Source organism: Aegilops tauschii, chromosome 2, assembly GCF_002575655.3.
Source record: "Aegilops tauschii subsp. strangulata cultivar AL8/78 chromosome 2, Aet v6.0, whole genome shotgun sequence".
NCBI lineage: Eukaryota > Viridiplantae > Streptophyta > Magnoliopsida > Poales > Poaceae > Aegilops > Aegilops tauschii.
In genome coordinates, this window is record NC_053036.3 from 648,245,393 (window position 1) to 648,265,785 (window position 20,393).

Here is a 20,393-nt window from a genome sequence, read left to right on the forward strand (position 1 = left end):
TTATCTTTGCAAGTCTCTTCGAATTATCCGTTTGGTTTGGCCAACTAGATTGGTAGTTCTTGCAATGGGAGAAGTGCTTAGCTTTGGGTTCGATCTTGCGGTGTCCTTACCCAGTGACAGAAAGGGTTGCAAGGCACGTATTGTATTGTTGCCATCGAGGATAACAAGATGGGGTATTTATCATATTGCATGAATTTATTCCTCTACATCATGTCATCTTGCTTAAGGCATTAATCTGTTTTCATTAACTTAATACTCTAGATGCATGCTGGACAGCGGTCGATGAGTGGAGTAATAGTAGTAGATGCAGGCAGGAGTCGGTCTACTTGTCTCGGACGTGATGCCTATATACATGATCATACCTAGATATTCTCATAACTATGCTCAATTCTGTCAATTGCTCAACAGTAATTCGTTCACCCACCGTAAAATACTTATGCTCTTGAGAGAAGCCACTAGTGAAATCTATGGCCCCCGGGTCTATTTCCATCATATTAATCTTCCTACGCTTTATTATTGCTTTGCTCTTTACTTTGCCTTTTATTTTACTTTGCATCTTTATACCAAAAAAATACCAAAAATATTATCTATCATCTCTATCAGATCTCACTCTCGTAAGTGACCGTGAAGGGATTGACAACCCCTATTCGTGTTGGTTGCGAGGAGTTATTTGCTTTGTGTAGGTACGAGGGACTTGCGCGTGGCCTCCTACTGGATTGATACCTTGGTTCTCAAAAACTGAGGGAAATACTTACGCTACTCTGCTGCATCATCCTCTCCTCTTTGGGGAAAACCAACGCAAGCTCAAGACGTCGCAGGGGCTTAGCTGCAGTCCAGTACTCGCCTAAGATTTAAAAATCCTACCGAGTGGTGAGCAACCCTCCCACTCGGGGGCTTAGCTGCAGTCCAGTACTCGCTTAAGATTTTAAAATCCTACTGAGTGGTGAGCAACCCTCCCACTCGGGGGCTTAGCTGCAGTCCAGTACTCGCCTAAGTTTGAAAAATCCGACCGAGTGGTGAGCAACCCTCCCACTCGGAGGCTTAGCTGTAGTCCAGTACTGGCCTAAGGTTGAAATACGTTCTGAATGAGAACTGACCTTCTCACTCATCGACTTGGCCACACGCTCTATCCCGATCCGTAAGGACGACGAGGCGTGGGTCGACTGCTACCTTCTCCTCAGAGCTGCGCCACAAGTATAACGTGCGCTCCATCCCGATCCACAAGGACGGCAAGGCGTAGGTCGACTGCTACCTTCTCCTCAGAGCTGCGCCACAAGTATAACGTGCGCTCCATCCCGATCCACAAGGACGGCAAGGCGTAGGTCGACTGCTACCTTCTCCTCAGAGCTGCGCCACAAGTATAACATGCGCTCCATCCCGATCCGCAAGGACGACGAGGTGCAGGTCGACTGCTACCTTCTCCTCAGAGCTGCGTCACAAGTATAACGTCGACTGTCACCTTCCACCATGAAGCTGCACCACTCAAAAGGTTATTCCGAGCGAAGGAACAAGTACCGCTCGGAGACAAGCAGAAGCATATTCAGAGATAAACCAAATTCGGATAAAGCCTAAGGTTCCGGCCTATGGATAAAAGTACTCGAGTGTCAAGCCCGAAGGAGTTTTAACGGTTACACAATCACTCGGCATTCCGAGGCAAATAAAGGTGAAGCATAAAGTTTTTTGAATCACTCGGCAGGTGAAGGACTGGCTGGATCGCAGAAACTGTCGAGGTCCATGCTGTCTGCAACGCGAGTGGCGGCGTCGAGGAAAGTATCCATGAAGGACTGAAAAGTGAGCTTTTTAGTGTTGGCGACCTTGAGCGCCGCCAGCTTGTCCTCATTGACATCCTTGCAGTGCACTCGAACCAACGACAGAGCGACATCAGCACCGCAGCGGGCAGATGATTTCTTCCATTCTTGCACTCGGTCTGGTATCTGATTCAGTCGAACCATCAGAGACTCGAGGTCTTGAGACAGTTCCGCCTGGGGCTAGAGCTCAGCATCAACCCAAGTCATCGCCGCCTTCAGACGGGCAAGATAAGCAATTGCGCTGTCCGCGCGAGATTCCATCCGCAGCACGTTCATCGCAACATCATCCTTGACTGGACAGTTTATTGGATCGAGACCAGTCTCAACCCGCCCAGTTTCTTCTTCGAAGTCTCGGCAAAGTTCTGCACAGTCGAGTGAATAATGAGTTGACGGTATGGCAGAGAGCATCAGTCGACGTAAACAAGTCAATCGAACAACAAATACCTTCAAGTTTGGAGACCAGTTTTGCAGCAAGCTGGCCCAGATAAGATTCTAACTCGCCCTTCTTGGCCTTAAGGCTTCCAATCTCGTCAGTCAGCCTATCCTTGTCCTTCTTCAATTGCTCGGCTTCTCGGTTGGCATCAGAAATGGCGGTCTTGAGAGTGGAATTCTCTTCTTCCAACTTACCGACTGAAGCTAGCTTCTTGTCAGCAAGCGCCGTTTTCTCTCGCGCCTCCTTCTGGGCAGCAGCGAGATCGAGGTCCTTCTGCTCCACAGCCTGCTTCATTTTCTCTAAAGAAACAACATTCTTCAGACGACCTTGAAGTCGACGGTTTTCACTACGCACATCTATTCGAGTGAAGTCACTCGGTTCAAAGTGACTAAGACATACGCGGAGAAATAAAAGTCGTAAGATGAACAGTTGACAATTGATTACCTCCCATGGCAGTCACTTCGTCATGAGAGGTCTTGAGGTTTTTCTGAGCCAGTTCCAGATCGAGATTGAGGCTGATTTGTTGCTGGTTCAGTATGGAAATCTGAGCTCCAACATCACAAGACTTCTGCAGTCAGCATATAAGTCATATTAGTCGACAGAAACTAAAGAGCGACGAAGTGAAAGTTACTCTAATACTACCATCGAATCAAACATTCAACGGCAGTCTCGAGGACTACACCCAGTGGGTGCACTCAGCGTGGCCCCACTGGTTTGATTCAACACTCGGCATGGTCTGCCCAGCATGAGTAATAAAAAAAATGTTGTTCTCAGACCATAATCGACTGCTAGCAGTCGACCATGGTCTCGGGGACTACACCCAGTGGATGCACTCAGCGTGCCCCCACCGGTTTGATTCGACACTCGGCATGGTCTGCCAAGATCGAGTGAAGAAGTTTAAACTATCAGACCACAGTCGACTGCCTGCAGTCAACCATGGTCTCGGGGACTACACCCAGTGGGTGCACTCAGCGTGCCCCCACTGGTCCAATAGTGCAAGAACTACAACCTGATGGGCGGACAGATACAAAAGTGCAAACTCATGATAGATGCACATAAAGTTCCAAAACGCTCATCCACGACGTAGTCGACTCAATACTAGTCGACTCAAGCAGACTTATACAACCTCAAGACAGGCGCACCCAGTGGGTGTTCGGAATGAAATCGGATGGGAGATAACTGACCTTAACATTGGCCTGCAGGGCGGTGCTGGCGTTGTAAGCCACCTGACTGGCCTCGTGTATCACCTTCACCTGCTCCATAACAAGGGTCGCTTGGCGAAGAGCCTCCCTAGCAGCACTTGGCGGGTCGTCTGGGCTTTGATATGCAGCAAAGAGCGATGGCTCCAGAGCAGTCGAGGCAGGGACTTGCGCTGAGGCAGCAGGAGCTGGATTCACCGACCCCGACGGGCGATCAGTCGTCAGCGGGTCGGCAAACGTAACGTTGGTCCGAACCGGATCTCCGGTTCGCTCGACCACTGCTTCAAGCACGGGCGTCGACTGGGAGACTTGGACTTCAGGCACCCTCCTGCTCGAGCCTTTGCCCCTCCTCTTCCTCTCCTTTGGAGGCATTTCCTCTTCTTAATCGTCGGGAAGCACAACGACGTCTCACAGAGCTGCAGCGAAAGGAGAAAATAACAGAACATCAGTCGACCGACAATTCAATCGACGAAAACAAGTTTTGGCTAAGTGGACTCACCAGCTCGAGAGGAGACCGCGTCATCAGTCTCTTCATCCCTTGTGGTCTTGTCGACATCCATATCAGTGGCAGTAGAGGTAGGGCTGGACAAGTTTGTCATCCGCTCGGTCAGATCAGAAGAAACAGTCGGTACAAAGAAAAGACACGGAAAAAACATGTTACCCAGAGGCGACGGGCACATCCATTCTGATTTTCGGTAGAGTCTTCCGAGCCTTGGGGATGTTGGTCTTGGGGTGCTTGGTGACCTTCTCCGCCAGTTCCGGAGTCGAAGACCGAGTACGCTTGTGCGCCTGAGTGCTCGGGGCCACAGCCTTACCACGCCCACCTGCTGGGTCATGATGTAGCTTGGATCGGCGTTCGGTCCGTGGCGGCGAGTCGACCTCCTCCTCCTCATCCGACTCCTCGCTCTCATCATCGTCGTCGTCGTCGTCGCCTGGGGATTCCCATTCAGCGCTCTCCTCCGCGCTGTCCTCACCTTCTTGGTCCTGCTCTGGAGCCTGTTCGCCGTTGGGCATCGAGTACGTCTCGGTATAAATTTGCAAAACAAGGAGTCGAGTGAAAGTCAGTCGGTATCAAGGGCAATCGGAATGTGCATTCAAAAACAGTCGGAATGAAGGTCATACCTTGTCGGGCAGATTGCCGTCACTGAAGGGCGCCACTCTCCTGGCCCCTCTGGGGTTGTCTTTGTTACCAGCAATGCTTGTCAGCCACATAGCCACCATCTCAGCCGATACCTCCTCAGGGTGCACTCGAGCAGAATCACTAGGCCCAGTGTACATCCACATGGGATGATCTCGGTACTGGAGGGGCTGAATGCGTCGACTGAGGAACACCTCCAGCAGATCCATACCAGTGACTCCCTGGTTTATCAACGAGACCACCCTCTCGACTAGCATGTTCGTCTCTACTTGCTCGGCAGTGGTCACTTTCAGAGAAGGAGTTTGACCACGGTCAAAGGTAAAAGGAGGAAGTCCAGTCGGTTGACCAGGGGTTGCGAGGTCCTGGCAGTAGAACCAGGTCGACTGCCAGCCTCTGACTGACTCGGGAAAGGTCATGGAAGGGAAAGAACTCCTCTTCCTCTTCTGGATGCCTAAGCCACTGCACATCTGGATGACATGGGTTTTCTCGTCACTCGAATTTGTTTTCTTCACCGATTGAGAGCGAATGGTGAAGATATGTTTGAACAGACCCCAATGCGGTCGACATCCCAAGAAATTCTCACACATAGATACAAACGCAGCGAGATAAATGATGGTATTGGGAGTGAAGTGATGAAGTTGAGCACCAAAAAATTTCAGGAAGCCCCTGAAGAAAGCATGAGGGGGGAGAGAAAAACCCCGGTCGACGTGGGTGGCGAGCAGTACGCACTCACCGGGTCGGGGCTGCGGCGCCATCTCGCTCCCCGGCAGCCTTGCCGCACCCTTGGCGACCAGGCCAGATTCCATCAGCTCGTCCAAGTCATCCTGCCGAAGCGAGGGTTGGATCCAGTCGCCTTGGATCCAACCCGTCGGCAGCCTCGAGCGTGATGACGACCCGCAGTTCAGCTTCTTCGCCTTTGTCGCCCCCGCCATCTTCTTTGCGCGCTCCAGCATCTTCGTCTTGTCTTTCGCCATGGCAGCGGAGCAGCGGCGTCGGAGCGGCGGAGGTAGATGTCGTGGGGGAGCGGAGGAAGAAGAGAGGAAACAGATGCAAACAGTACCGGTACCTCGACCCCCGTCGCCTTATAAGGAGCCACTTCTGAGTGGCTGACGGGTGGGTCCGAGCGATCTTATCAGATCCCGCAGCAGTCGCGCGCGCCATACATGGCGAAAAAGGTGGCGCAGAAATCAAGGCGCCCCCGTTTATCCGTCCCGTCTACTTCGGCACGTCCCGTCCCGCGCGCTTCCCCGAAAATTTCGAATTCCGTGAGATCCGGGATGCGCTGTGACCAAAGCAACACTCGGCAGATGGGGTTATAAATCCAATCGACGATTCCTGAATCGATCGAGGCGACTGAAATAAAGCTGAGGTCCCAACATTAGCCTCTACACAAGCATAAAAGCCGTGAAGCACAAGGGTCGAAGCAAGATCAACCTCGGCCCCTTTTTCACTCGAACCTCAATCCATTCAGGGGCTAATGATGAGGACATAGACCTAGGGTAGGGTCATAGGCCTGACCTACCAACCCTACCCAAGGCCATTATCAAAGCAACAGGAAGGACCCAGCCAAGGCGTCGAGTGTCATCCACTCGACTCGTCCACCACTCGGAGATCTGTCCTTCCTGTGATCACTCGACTACATGAAGAACCACTCGACCTATTGAAGATCAGGAGTCGACCAGCACCGCAATGGTCATACATTCACTCTGTAGTCTTTAAGGTCATTCATAGCACTTAATATTGGCGTTACCAGTAACTGCCTGTCTTTATGTACATTGAACCTCTTGTAACGTGGGTTGGCTGGGGTCCTGGCGCACTCTATATAAGCCACCCCCCTCCACTGGCACAAGGGTTCGCACCCCCTGTAATACTCACACACATAAACCAATCGACCGCCTCCGGGCTCCGAGACGTAGGGCTGTTACTTCCTCCGAGAAGGGCCTGAACTCGTAAACTCGTGTGTACAACTTCACCGTAGCTGGGATCTTGCCTCTCCATACCTACCCCCTCCTCTACTGTCAGCCTCAGAACCACGACACCCTCCAGCCAGCACGTGCTCCAAAATGATGCCTCCAGGAGGGACAACGGCATCGAAGGTGGAATCATCGTCCGATCTGGTAGACCCAGATCTAGGGTTTCCCCCAAAGCATCACGAGTGCGGCGCCATGACCTACAACAACGATGCCTCAAGAAGGGAACAATGTCATAGACGCCGCCATCTTCTACCATGACCGTAGTCAGCACGATTTTCATCGGATCACGGCCCCCCGATGTCGCAACTGACTGAAACCGAATGGAGCTTCGCCGTCAAGACAATAGTTGCCGTCAGCTCGCTGGCAGGGAGCCGCCAGCCGCCCCTCACCGGTCATCCACGCGCCACTGGTTGCCACGCTGGGGCGGGTCTGGATGGGACGCCAGATCCGCGACTTCCGTCGCCCATCTTCAGGCATAGACTCCACCGAGGGGAAGAGCACCAACCATGGATCTGGCCGTCGCCACATAGGCAAGGGATGGCGCCCTACCTGCTGCTCGCGGATCAAACACCGGAGTCGCCCCTGTCGCCTCCGGGTGATCCCGCAGCCCCCGCCGTGTCCGACCTTCCACGTACAGGACGAGGCACCGCAGCACCACCGCCGGACCTGCCCGCGCGCTGTCGCACCCTGGATGAACGCGACACCACCGCCCAAGGACGCCCGCCCCACGCCGAGCCCTCCCGCGAGGAGGAGATGGGCCCCCGCCACCGCCATCACCTACCGGGCTTTGCCAGGCGGCAAGGGGAGAAGAGGGGCGGGGGGACCTGAGGTGCCGGCCGCTAGGGTTGCCCCCTCGGTCGCTTGCGAGAGGCGCAACGCGAGAGGGTTCACGATGGATGCTTTGTGTCCTTCCATTATACCGAGTATCACGTAAAGTTAGTACAAAGTCCAAGATTCTTGAGCCGCGAGAGCTATAAGTAGCCTCACCGTGTCCATCCTTGTAACTGAAGCAAACACTTCTTCGAAGTCCACATCTTGCTCTTGCACGCATGCTTTAGCCACCAGCATTGCTTTATGCTTCACCAACTTCCTTCGACATCTTTCTTGACTTTGTACACCCACTTGATCTCTATGGCATTATGTCCGTTAGGAAGATCCACGAGCTCCCATGTATCATTGTCGCGGATCGAACCCAACTCTTCATCCATAGCACGACACCAACACTTCTCCATCTTTGCGTGTTCAAAATTTTCCGGTTTCTCAATGTACAAACGTCGTTGCTCTTTGCTCTTCATCTTCACTGAACTTGTTTGAGGCGCTTCCTTCGGACAGAGATCCAACACGCATTGCATGCGTACTGGTGAATGTGGCTGCTCCGTCGTCTCCGGTGCTGTTGGAGGTGACGTCACATCTTCTCAGGTTGCCAACCCTCCTATTTCTGGCGTTTCTGGCCCTTGCGAACTGCTCTCTGGAGAGCCTAGGGCGTGTTTGGATCCCTGCGTTGCATGTGGCTCGCATCCATCATGCAAAATTTGGGTCGTTTGGTAAGCTGTATGGGCCCTTCAGCCTGGCCCGGTGGGTGCAAAAAGGGGCCTCTCAGCCAGGCTGAGGGATACGCAGGATTCGAGCGTATCTCGGATGCAGGCTCGCTCGCTCGCTCGTTTTCTGTCGTCTCCCTTCCTTCTCTTCCCAAGCGCCGCCGCCACTCCTCCCCGCCTCCCCATGACCCCATCGACCGGCCCTCCCGCAGCTCGAGCTCACCCCGCCGCCGGCCGCTGGCCTCCACGCGCCTCCACGACGGCGAGCGCCTCCACACGACCCCTCCGGCTCTCCTCTGATTCACGCCACGCCCAACTCCCTTCTACGCTCAGTCGCCGGCCATGGACGCCAGCACTACAGCTTCGTCGAAGTCCAACCGCCGAGGAAGAACGCCACCAACATCAGGACCCAAGAACGCCGCATCTCAGCAAGGGTCACCGCCGTCCTCAACCAAGCGCCGCCACCGCACGCCAGATCCTGCCTCCCGTGCCGCCGAGAGCGAGGATCCCACTGCCCGGAGCTGCCGAGACCTGGATCCCGTCGCCCGCGCTGATGCGTGCTCCTCTTCCGCATCAATTTCAGCGACACTCGGACAAAATTGCAGCTCGTGCAGCCATATGATGCAAGTTCACCAAACAGCCATCTCGATGGAACTTTGCATCGCCTCAACCTGGCCGTCCTCACCCAGGATCCTCCATGCAATGCAGCAGAAAGCCACCCAGGCAACCAAACACGTCCTATAGAACCACACGCAGGAGCACCAAAGAAATCAGCCAAAGATTTCAGTGAAAACTCTTCAAGCGCCAAAACTGCTGGGCCTTCACGTGCTTGTGAGCTCCCTCCTGCGTTCTTTTCTGAACCAAATGCACCTTTCAAATTTTCTGGGATTTGCACCGCTTCTCTCCGTGCTTGGCCACCACGTGGTAGTTGACTCCTTTCAACGGAGCTGTTGCTGCGTAAGAGCGTTATCGGCTGAACTCCGCTTCCGTCTGGATGCTCGGCATGCTCCACGAGGTCACTGCTGGACGCGTGTGTTTTAGCAACGGACCCTCTCAGAATTGCCTCGCTGTCCTTTGACACGACGCCCGCAGGCCTCGCCGTGTCATCCGCTGTGTACGCGCCTTGCTCGACTGATGCATCGTGGTCTTCCAGCGCCACAATTTCGCCTGCATCGTGAACTTCTGGTCTCACGTCCTCGTCTGCTTTCAGCATGACCACACGATCACACGTTGTGTCATGGATTTTTTGGCGCCACAACTTCGCCTGTTTCTAGCGTGACCACAGTGTCACGTTTTGTGTTGTGGTCTTTTGGCGTCATGACTTCGCCTGCTTCTAGCGTGATCACATCATCACGCCTTGTGCCATGGTCTTCTGGCGCCATAACTTCACCTAGGTTTTGCGTGTTCACACCATCGTGCATTGCGTCATGGTCTTCTGGTGCCATGACTTCGCCTGGGTTTACTGACGCGGATGCACACACCGGACCCATGTTCAGCTGACCAAGATCATCTGGATCCTCCTTGTCCACTAGCTCGCACATCAACACCATATCCCCATCGTCTCCTTCCTCAGCCATGAGCGCCCGTTGCTTCGGTGCTTCCTTGCAGTTAGCCTTGAAGTGACCGAGGAGGCCACACTTATGACACCTTACTTTTCTGATGTCAAATTTCTTCCTCGGTGGTGCAGGCGTAGCCTCGTCGTCCGAGTCGGCGAAGTTCTTTCTCGCCGAGCACTGCTTACCCTTCCCCTTCTTCTTGCCACTGCTCATGGATCCGCCTTGCTTTTCTTTCGACAGGGCGATCCATTGCGCCTTTGTCAGCATCAGGTGCTAACTCGCCTCAGCGTCGTCGAAACTGAGACGAATTCTCTCGTCGTGGGCTTTGAACCTTCCGACGAGATCCTCGACCGTGAGTCTTCAGGTCGGGACATTGCTCGATCGACGTGACGATCTGGATGTAGCGTGCCAGTGCAGCACGCAAAAATCGTCGGACGATCGCAACTTCTTCTAGGGTTGAACCATAGCTGTGTATGCCGTTGACGAGGGTCTTATGACCGGAGGCAAACTGATCAACCGTCTCACTTTCATCCATCTTCAGGCACTCATAGCTTCTCATAAGGGACTGAAGGTGTGCTTCCTTGACACGGTCATGACCCTGGTGCGGGATCTTGATGGTCTCCCATGCATCCTTCGCCCATTTCTTTCCGACGAGGTGTTGCAGCACATCCATCGGCATGGCAGAGTAGATCGCTGTTAACGCCTGACGATCCGTCCGATACTTCGCCGCGCCCTTCGCGTACTCGGCGCCGCCGGGGTCGACGGCTTCCCAGAGCTCGGCTCCCTCCATCGCGACCTCCATGTTCATCGCCCATAGTGCGTAGTCCTCTCGATCCAGGTGGGGGAATTGCGACACCCCCACCATCGGCATCGGTGCTGCCGCTGCCGCTGTCATGATCTCCTTGCCTGTGTTCGACATGATCCTTCGACTGCTTTTTGAAAATCAGCCAATACACCAAAGCTCTGATACTAATTGTTGACCCAATCTTCGTACGTGCTCGTAGACTATTACATTCCGTCAAGAGTTATCACGCAGTCGTCGATCTGGACGAGTACTTTCCAGCCACACTCAGACTGCACGTACGTAGACTTAGACTGCAAGAGATATACACGTACCAAGGGAAACAACCTAGCTAGCTGCTGCACATGCACGTAGCAAGCTAGCTAGATGTTTGGTCTACGTCGTCTCCACCCATAAACGTGGACAAGAGATATTGTCTGTGACTCCCGGTTCTCGGATAAGGAAAGGGCGATCTTCGTAACCGTGATGTGGGCCATTTGGATGTCATGCAATCGCCTGACGCATGACCGGGAAGGATGGGATCCTGCAGCTTCTGTAAGGAGGATCAGAGAGGATCTCGCCATCCTAGAGCTACCCCGGCAACTTACTTCTATTTTGCCAGGCTACGGTTGGCAACCCCCCGATGACTCGCATATAAAGATAAACACAGATGCTGCTGTCCATCTAGATGATGGGAATGCGGGGCTGGGAGGTGTTGCTCGTTCTTCATCGGGCTTTAAGGGTGCATGGTGCAAGCCATTTCCAGGTGTCACTGATCCTCTAATTGCAGAGGCTCTTGCGCTGAAGGAAGGAGCGATTTTTGCTACACTTCGAGGCTACATGCATGTGATCATGGAGACCGACTATCTTGAGGCAGTTAACCTCTGGAACTCTCGCTACACCGACTGTTCGGTGATAGCACCTATTCTGTTAGAAATTGGAGAGCTAGCTCCTAGTTTTGTGTCTTTTACTATTCAACATGTAAAAAGAACAGCAAACGGTCCTGCACATCTCTGTGCTAAGCGTGGTTTGACGCTTACAGTGACCAAGAGCTGGTTAGACTCTACCCTAAGCTTCCTGATCAGTAGCCTTTTGGCGGACTGTTCGGCGAATGCTTTTGTTGAATAAAGCTCTCTCAAGTTCCCTTCAAAAAAAAGCTAGATGTTTGGTCGATTCGCTACTCGCCGGGAACTCACGCACATACATGAAACAATACGAGGCGCCGATGGATAGCAATAGGCGCCTGTCGCACCCAATACTTTATTTCTTCTTTTGATCTGAGTTACAATGTAAGGCGAGGTATCTCTGGGCCCACTCGGTAATGCACATCACTATAAGCCTTGCGAGCATTGTAACTAATGAGTTAGTTACAGGATGATGTATTACGGAACGAGTGAAGAGACTTGCCGGTAACGAGATTGAACTAGGTATTGAGATACCGACGATCGAATCTCTGGCAAGTAACATACCGGTGACAAAGGGAACAACGTATGTTGTTATGCGGTTTGACCGATAAAGATCTTCGTAGAATATGTGGGAGCCAATATGAGCATCCAGGTTCCGCTATTGGTTATTGACCGGAGACGTGTCTCGGTCATGTCTACATAGTTCTCGAACCCGTAGGGTCCGCACGCTTAAAGTTAGATGATAGTTATATTATGAGTTTATGTGTTTTGATGTACCAAAGGTAGTTCGGAGTCCCGGATGTGATCACGGAAATGACGAGGAGTCTCGAAATGGTCGAGACATGAAGATTGATATATTGGGCGACTATATTCGGACACCGGAATGGTTCCGGGGGTTATCGGATATATACCGGAGTACCGGGGGGTTACCGGAACCCCCCGGAGGTTAATGGGCCTCATGGGCCCAAGTGGTGGAAGAGGAGAGGCGGCCAAGGGGCAGCCGCGCGCCCCTCCCCCCAAGTCCGAATTGGACAAGGAGGGGGGCGGCTCCCCCCTTTTCCTTTTCCCCTCTCTCTCCTTCCCTCTCCTCACCTACTCCAACAAGGAAGGGGGGAGTCCTACTCCCGGTGGGAGTAGGACTCCTCCTGGGGCGCGCCAAGGGTGGCCGGCCCCCTTCCCCTCCTCCACTCCTTTATATACGGGGAGGGAGGCACCCCCTAGAGACACAACAATTGATTCTTGAGATCTCTTAGCCGTGTGCGGTGCCCCCCTCCACCATAGTTCACCTCGATAATATCGTAGCAGTGCTTAGGCGAAGCCGTGCGTCGGTAGAACATCATCATCGTCACCACGCCGTCGTGCTGACGGAACTCTCCCTCAAAGCTCGACTGGATCGGAGTTCGAGGGACGTCATCGAGCTGAACGTGTGCAAGAACTCAGAGGTGCCGTGCGTTTGGTACTTGATCGGTCGGATCGTGAAGACGTACGACTACATCAACCGCATTGTGCTAACGCTTCCGCTTTCGGTCTACGAGGGTACATGGACACACTCTCCCCTCTCGTTGCTATGCATCACCATGATCTTGCGTGTGCGTAGGAAATTTTTTGAAATTACTACGTTCCCCAACAGTTTGGTCGTTCAGTTTCTATGTGCATGCCTAAAATTGTCTGGGTGTTTATTTTCTATGAATCTGCATCCTTTTTCGTTCAAGCAGAAAATCCACACTACTACTTTGTTCAGTTTGTACTGTATGAACATCTTAACTGAATTCCGCTTCCCTGCACATGTGTCTCATGTTCAGTGAATTCCTCTGGTGGGCGGGCCTATGATACAACCTTGGACTGTATTGCTATACCTGCAAGGTGGTTTTTCTTTGTATGTTCAGGCATTCTTGCAATTGCACATACATGTTTCATTTTGATCATACATGTATACGATTGATCTACTAGCACGTCACAAGTCTCTATATTGGTAGCTTGAATTTCCTTGTTTTTCTTTTTTTCCGAAAAGGGGTCAGGCCCCGGCCTCTGCATCAGAACGATGCATACGGCCATATTATTAATAATAAGCAAAATGTTCCACAAAGGTCCTCAGGTCTCAAGTGCAGAAAAGCTCACAAAGAGCAAAAGCATCATAACAGGAAAAGCCACAACCGGCAGACAAAAATATGAGATAGGAACCTAAAAAACTATCCTGTTACATGGCCGCCATCCAAACCGGTTGAAGATATCCCGAGCTACCGTCTCCCATTGGACAGATCCAGTAATCAAACACTCCCTAGCCTCCGTCAGAGTGAGTAGCGACTACATACGGATGAGTGTAGTGGCCCGGAAGATAACCTGCAAGAAATGAACTTTTGTTGTTATGCTAAAAACCAAATCGTTTCTGCAGTTCCAGACATCCCATAATAAAGCACATACTCCTACACAAATATGTCTCGCAGTTTCGGGGTCTAACCCATCTAACCACGTCCCAAATAACGTGTTGATGGTAGTTGGAGGAGTAATATTAAAGGCTAAGTGCACCGTCCGCCACAAATTTTTTGCCAAGGGACATTCGAGAAAGAGGTGTTTGATGGATTCATCCTTATTACAGAAACTACATCTTGTAGATCCTGTCCAATTGCGTTTTACCAGATTATCCTTAGTTAGAATAACTTGTTTATGTACAAACCACATAAACACTTTGATTTTTAGAGGTACTTTGACTTTCCACACATGTTTCGAATGAGGAATAACACTAGAGTTGATAACATCCAAATATATGGATTTAACCGAAAACTCTCCATTCTTTGTTAGTTTTCAGCTCAACCGGTCGGGTTGTTGAGAAAGCTCGACCTCCATCAGTCTTCGCACTAAGTGGAGCCAGGCTTCCCAACGATTTCTCGCTAGCGTCCTTCTGAATTGGATATTCAGAGGATTGGACTGTAATACTGTTGCAACATAAGTGTCTCTTCGCTGCACAATATTATAGAGAGAGGGATATTGGAGTGCAAGGGGCGTCTCCCCGAGCCATGTGTCCTCCCAGAACCTCGTGGTAGTACCGTTTCCAACTACAAATTTTGTCCTATTGAAAAAGGATGATTTCACTCTCATCAGTCCTTTTCAAAAAGGTGAATCAGTCGGCCTCACCGTCACCTGGGACAATGTTTTGGAGTTAAGGTACTTGTTCCACAAGATTTGTGCCCACGTGGCATCCGTCTCTACAGATAGCTTAAACAACCATTTGCTGAGTAAACATCTGTTCTTCACCTCTAAGTTTTCAATGCCGAGACCCCGTTGGTATTTCGGTCTGCAAATAATATCCCATTTAGCGAGTCTGTATTTTCTTTTTAATTCATCACTCTGCCAGAAGAATCGAGATCGATAGAAGTCTAGCATTTTCCTGACTCCAACTGGTATCTCAAAAAAGGACAAAAGAAACATAGGCATACTCGTAAGAACCGAATTAATGAGAATTAATCGGCCTCCGTATGACATAAGCTTGCCCTTCCAGTAACTTAGTTTCTTTTCAAATCGATCTTCAATGCACTTCCATTCTTTGTTAGAAAGCTTGCGATGGTGAATTGGTATACCCAAATATGTAAAGGGTAAAGATCCCAATTCGCATCCGAACAATTGTTTGTACGCATCTTGTTCATCTTTGGCTCTTCCAAAACAGAACAATTCACTTTTATGGAAGTTAATCTTTAACCCCGATAATTGTTCGGACAAACATAACACAAGCTTCATGTTTCTTGCTTTAGCCAAATCATGCTCCATGAAGATGATAGTATCATCAGAGTACTGAAGGATTGACACTCCGCCATCCACTAGATGCGGAACTAGGCCACCTACTTGGCCGTCCTCCTTAGCCCTTCCTATTAGCATTGTCAACATGTCAACCACTATGTTGAAAAGAATCGGTGACATCGGGTCACCTTGCCTCAGGTCTCAGGCCTTCCTGAGCGCTTACAAATAGCTATCGCAGTTAAGCAATACTAGTACTCTGCTAGCACAGATGGTTACAACTTAGAACAGAGAGGTTAAGAAAAGCCCTAGATAGTACTAGTAGTTCCTACAGTACAAATTTGTTACTATATAGCTCTTATTGTGTTTGAACTTTTAATTATATGTTAACTTGTATGGCTTCGACATGGATATGCAATTTCTGCTCTGAAATTTGTGTGATGTTGTATGTATGTGCCATGCTTTCGTCCCTCTCTATTTGGCATGTGAACATATTTTCAATCTTTGTTAGGGACAGCATACATCACTTTAGAACTCCTTATTGTTGTAGGTTGTGCTTGGTATTGATAAATTACTTTATAACACATGTGGGTTTGCTATGAGAGAGAGCAGTCGGTATTAGAGATAGCGTGGTCATGACAATTGATGTTAATAGAGAGTCCAAAATCTATCCTGATCTCGCTAATGGTGGGCCTCCTCATACCTTTTCTTATATAGCTTGTCAAATCTTGTTTCTGAAGGGGCAGTTTGTTGGTTCATCATGTGTTGCTAGGTAGTAGCTTAATGTAAACTTTGTCCTGTTACACTAGCTTAGCTAATCTTGTAGTGGACCATTCATTATTCTTCATCACCTCAACATTAGGATAAAATGAACATTCCCTGCTCTGTTTATTTTGCCTCATGCACTTCAATTGTATTTGGCTTGTGCGATGAATTTATGATGACTGTTTGTGCCATGCGAGACATTATAAATTCATCATGACTGATGTGTGCACCTACTCCTACTCTACCAGATAACTCTTGTTTCGCTGTTTCCCCTTTGTATGCTCTAGTACTATCCACTAGCAGATTTAGTGCTCCTGTTGTTGCACTAGACTATATCATTGGCAAAAAGGATGCACTAGTACGTACGTATGCTGGATGTAATTTCCTCCTTTTCTAAAAAATTTCACACTTGACTGCCTTGCTCCACTCTGCTTCTTCAAAATACAGTCACATAGTGCAGCAGCTTGCTCTAGTAAGTACGAGTAGGTAGTAGCCACTCTGTTTGTGGTGGACTCAAATTAATGGACGCCTTCCTTTTCGATTTTTATCTTCGATTCAGAGCACCAGGCCACCTCCACCTCCATGAACGGCATCAGCGAGGAAGATGACGATCGCCGGGACATGATGGATCCCACACGGTAGCCCGACGAGCTGGAATAGGTCATCGTCCGCCCGGACCACCATGGGCCCATGGCTCCCCACAGAAGAAGGTCGGTCCCCTCTCCTTGTGATTGGTACTCTGCCGTAGAAAACGTGGTTACTGATAGATATTGGTCAGAAAAAGTGACCCCTCTCCTTGTGTTGAGAAGAACATGTACAATCTAGGGGCTCTGCTCTCTAATTCATTTTATTCCTTGGTTGTTGCTCAGTGCTCCTGTTCTTCGACTCGACTGAACATGATGCAGAAAACCTGCAATTCAGTTCTTGTACTGCTACAGCCAACGATTCTTGTAGCACACTGACTCTTCATTCCTCTACTACTGGATATTTTCCTTTCGTTTCTTCCCTCACTGTGCTAGTAGCAGTATAGCAAGAACAATGAGGCATTTTTTGTTTTTTTCTTATGAGCCGACGACCAACCACCAGGGAAGGTCGATCCCTCCCTCTCGACTCTGTTTTATTTCCCCAAGTTATGCATGCTCTGCTCTGGTTTCTATTCTTGTGGTTGATATAGTGCTTGATTGAATTGCATGATGCCACCAGGTTCCTCTCATGTTCCTCATGGATACCGGGGGAGGGAAAGAGACAATGGTTGGAGAAATGGAGATCAGAGGTAGTTGTGAGTTTGGAAGGGGAAGGAGCAGTAGTGATACAACCAAACCGGGAAACAGTCAGCCAATGAAAGCACCAAGCCATGTGATGAAAATCAGACTCCTGCTTATAAAACACTGTCTCGAGGTGAGCAGCCCCTTTCAGACTTGTAGCTTTTTTAATGATCATGGTTGGTAAATGTGTACTTGTAAGTTCTGGATCCCAATTTGATGTTTTCCATCAACACTCCGTAAATGACATACCTATTTTATTGTTGTGCTACCTTAATGATGTTCAACAGGAACACACTAGTAAATATCTGGTTGGTAAATGTACATTCTTAAGTTTTGAATCCCATGTCAATTTTATATTTCCATCAAGACCTTAGTAAATACCATTTGCTAGTGTTTTCCTGCTTATATATCAAAAAATATTTCAAATTTTTATACCAATTTTGGTGTGTTCTCATGCTAGATTTTTTCAGATTTGTTAAAATATTATATTGCATTCGGTGCACCGGTAGCACAAAGTGCGGGTGCACCGGATACATTCACACCCATTGCCATGTTGATCCCAACAGCCAGTCAGTTGACCAGTGGCCCCTGGGCTGTATTGAATTGACCTCCTCACCAATGGCTATGTCTAAAAACTGCAGGAACACTGCTGGATTTTTTTGCTTGCTCTATAGTGCATTTTTAGAAAGCCAATTGCTTGCTCTGTAGGAACTTTTATGTGCTGGAGTATAGGATTCGCTGTTTAGCAAGGCTTGAGTAATTTAGTGTAGGAATTTAGTCTACACCAACGACGCGGGGGAGGTCGTCAAGGGCGTCTGTTCCAATTTCCTCTGTGAGTCCCAATTCCCTCCCAGAGATGAGGAAATCTGCATTGTTCGGCTCTGAACAATCTGAAAAAATTGTTCAGACTTAACAGTGTCCAGTTTAGTTCAGGCTTTTTGCAGTTCAGAAATCAGGATGAGTTAATTCTTCTTTTCCCTAAATTAAACTAATTTCTGCTAATTCTATTCTTCAGCGCAATCCAATTTTTTTTTATCTCTGCAATTGGTTTGGCAGATAATACTATCTGCGCTGATGTTCTTCTGTTACTTCTCTCTGAAAAAAACAATCGCTAGTGTTCAGTATTCAGAGTCGGTTATCATCAAGAATCTGTTTCTTGTGCTAATGAATATCCGCATCACCATCTAATAACACTAGTAAGATCAGGATGATTTAACTTGTGCTTTCTTCACTTGAATCCACAAATATTATCTCTGCAATGGATTTTACAAGTTGGCATGTCTGGGATGCTATTCTTTGGTTGCATTGCGCACCCCCTTGTACTTCTCTCTGAAAAATAATTTGCTAGTGTTCAAAATTTAGAGTCAGTTCAGTTCAGGTTTTGCGGATCATCAACAATCTGTTTCTTGTGCTTATGAATTTTACATATTGGAAACCAAAAGATGCATCTGGATCACCAGTTTCTAAGACTGGACCTCATCATGTCTATGTTCACCAGCACTTCTCTCTGAAAAATAATCTGCTACTGTTCAGAATTCAGAGTTGGTTGAATTCAGGCTTTGCAGATCATCAAGATGTGTTTCTTCTGCTGATGAATTATGTATATTGGGAAACATAAATTATATCTGGATCGCCATCTACGAACACTAGATTACAAGTTGGCAGTATCTCATTCTCACTGGCATATTTGTTGTTTGTCCATGGTAATGCAGGCGACCTGAAGCCCGGCGCCGATGTCAACATAACTCCCTGAGACCTGTTGTTAGTAGAGTAATTACACACAGTACTCTGAAATCTCATTAAGCCTTTCTTTGATTGAAATCCAGGAGCAGAAAGGAGCAGTGAGCAGCGGCGGCTGACCTCGAGCTCTCGATTGGAGTGGAGGGAGGCGGCCGGCGAGGGATCTGCGGCCAGCAGGGAAGGATCCTGGGGAACGGAGCAGGCGGAAGAGCGACCAAAGAGGGGATCTGGCTCTCGATTGGAGCGGTGCAGGCAGCCGGCGGGGAAGGAAGCCGGAGATGCGGACAGCGGAGGAGCCTGGCGAAGGGGAGGAGCGACGGAGAAAGACGACGACCTGAGCGCGATTTCAAATCGGGGGCAGTTTTGTAATTTCACTAGTTTTCACCTGGTCGGAAAAGGCCCCCCAGCGACAATTAGATTTTTGGGCATTTTTGCTTGGTAATTTTTACAGATAGTTGGTTTTTTTATTGGGAAGAGTTTGTTTTTTTTCCTCTTTTTACCTTCAACGGTTTGTCTAGCTTCTAGCAAGGCACAATCCAACTCCCCTCTCTCGATCCGTATAGCTAATCCCATGGCTAGCAAACAACCTATATGGCTGGACTTATTTTTAGAATAAAAAATCTTAGTAAAAACACCTGCCTATCAGTTTCATAGATACATGCTGAGTCGAGACGGCTCGGAGAGCATGGGGTGCACCCGTGCGTGGGAAACAGGAAGGGGGGGGGGGGGGGGGGGAATTGTGGCTTTTTTGGGCAACGAAGGAAATCATGGCGTGACTGCATGTTGAATACTAAAATCACAGGGACCTTCCTTTTCATAAAAAACGCCACGACGGACTATTTGACATGGCCAAGTCACAGCTTGATGTTCCCCATCAGTTGGCGAGCAGCGTCCCATGTCAGCTTCCACTAGATCAGTACACCAAGCAAGAGAACGTTTCGGATTAGCTGCACAGGTAATACAACCAAACTGAGCAAACTTCACACAAATCACTATTGTCAACTTCCAATGCTTCCACCAGATCAGTACAGCAAGCTGATCTAGTGGAAAGGAGCACTAGTGATACAACCAAACTGGGCTAACTTCAGACAATTCACAGTTAGCCAGCAAGCAAAAGTGCATCATTCGACGAGGCCTAGGAACCAAATTTAGTACTAGTGGCCAATTGCTACCAAAATTTCAACATCCTACAGAAAGTCTACATCATTGGCTCTAGCATCCACAGACAGGAGAAACAGATCCAAAACAGAGAATAAACATTCAAACAAAAGCCTGACATCCTCCAGTGCCGCCCTTGCATCACTTGCTTTCCTGTGCCACCCATCATACAAACATCCATTCGACAACAGCTTGACAATCTCCAGCGCCGTCCCGTGCTCAATCGTCATAACAATTGACATCCTCACCAGATATTGGCTCCATCCTATAAAGGCACAACAATGAGCAATTGTGAGTAATTTACTAAAACTACAACCATGGATATTTATAGAGAGGTAAAAACTGATACGGAATTTGCGTAGAATAGTGTAAATATAAATTCATGATTTTATAAAAGGAAAAAAA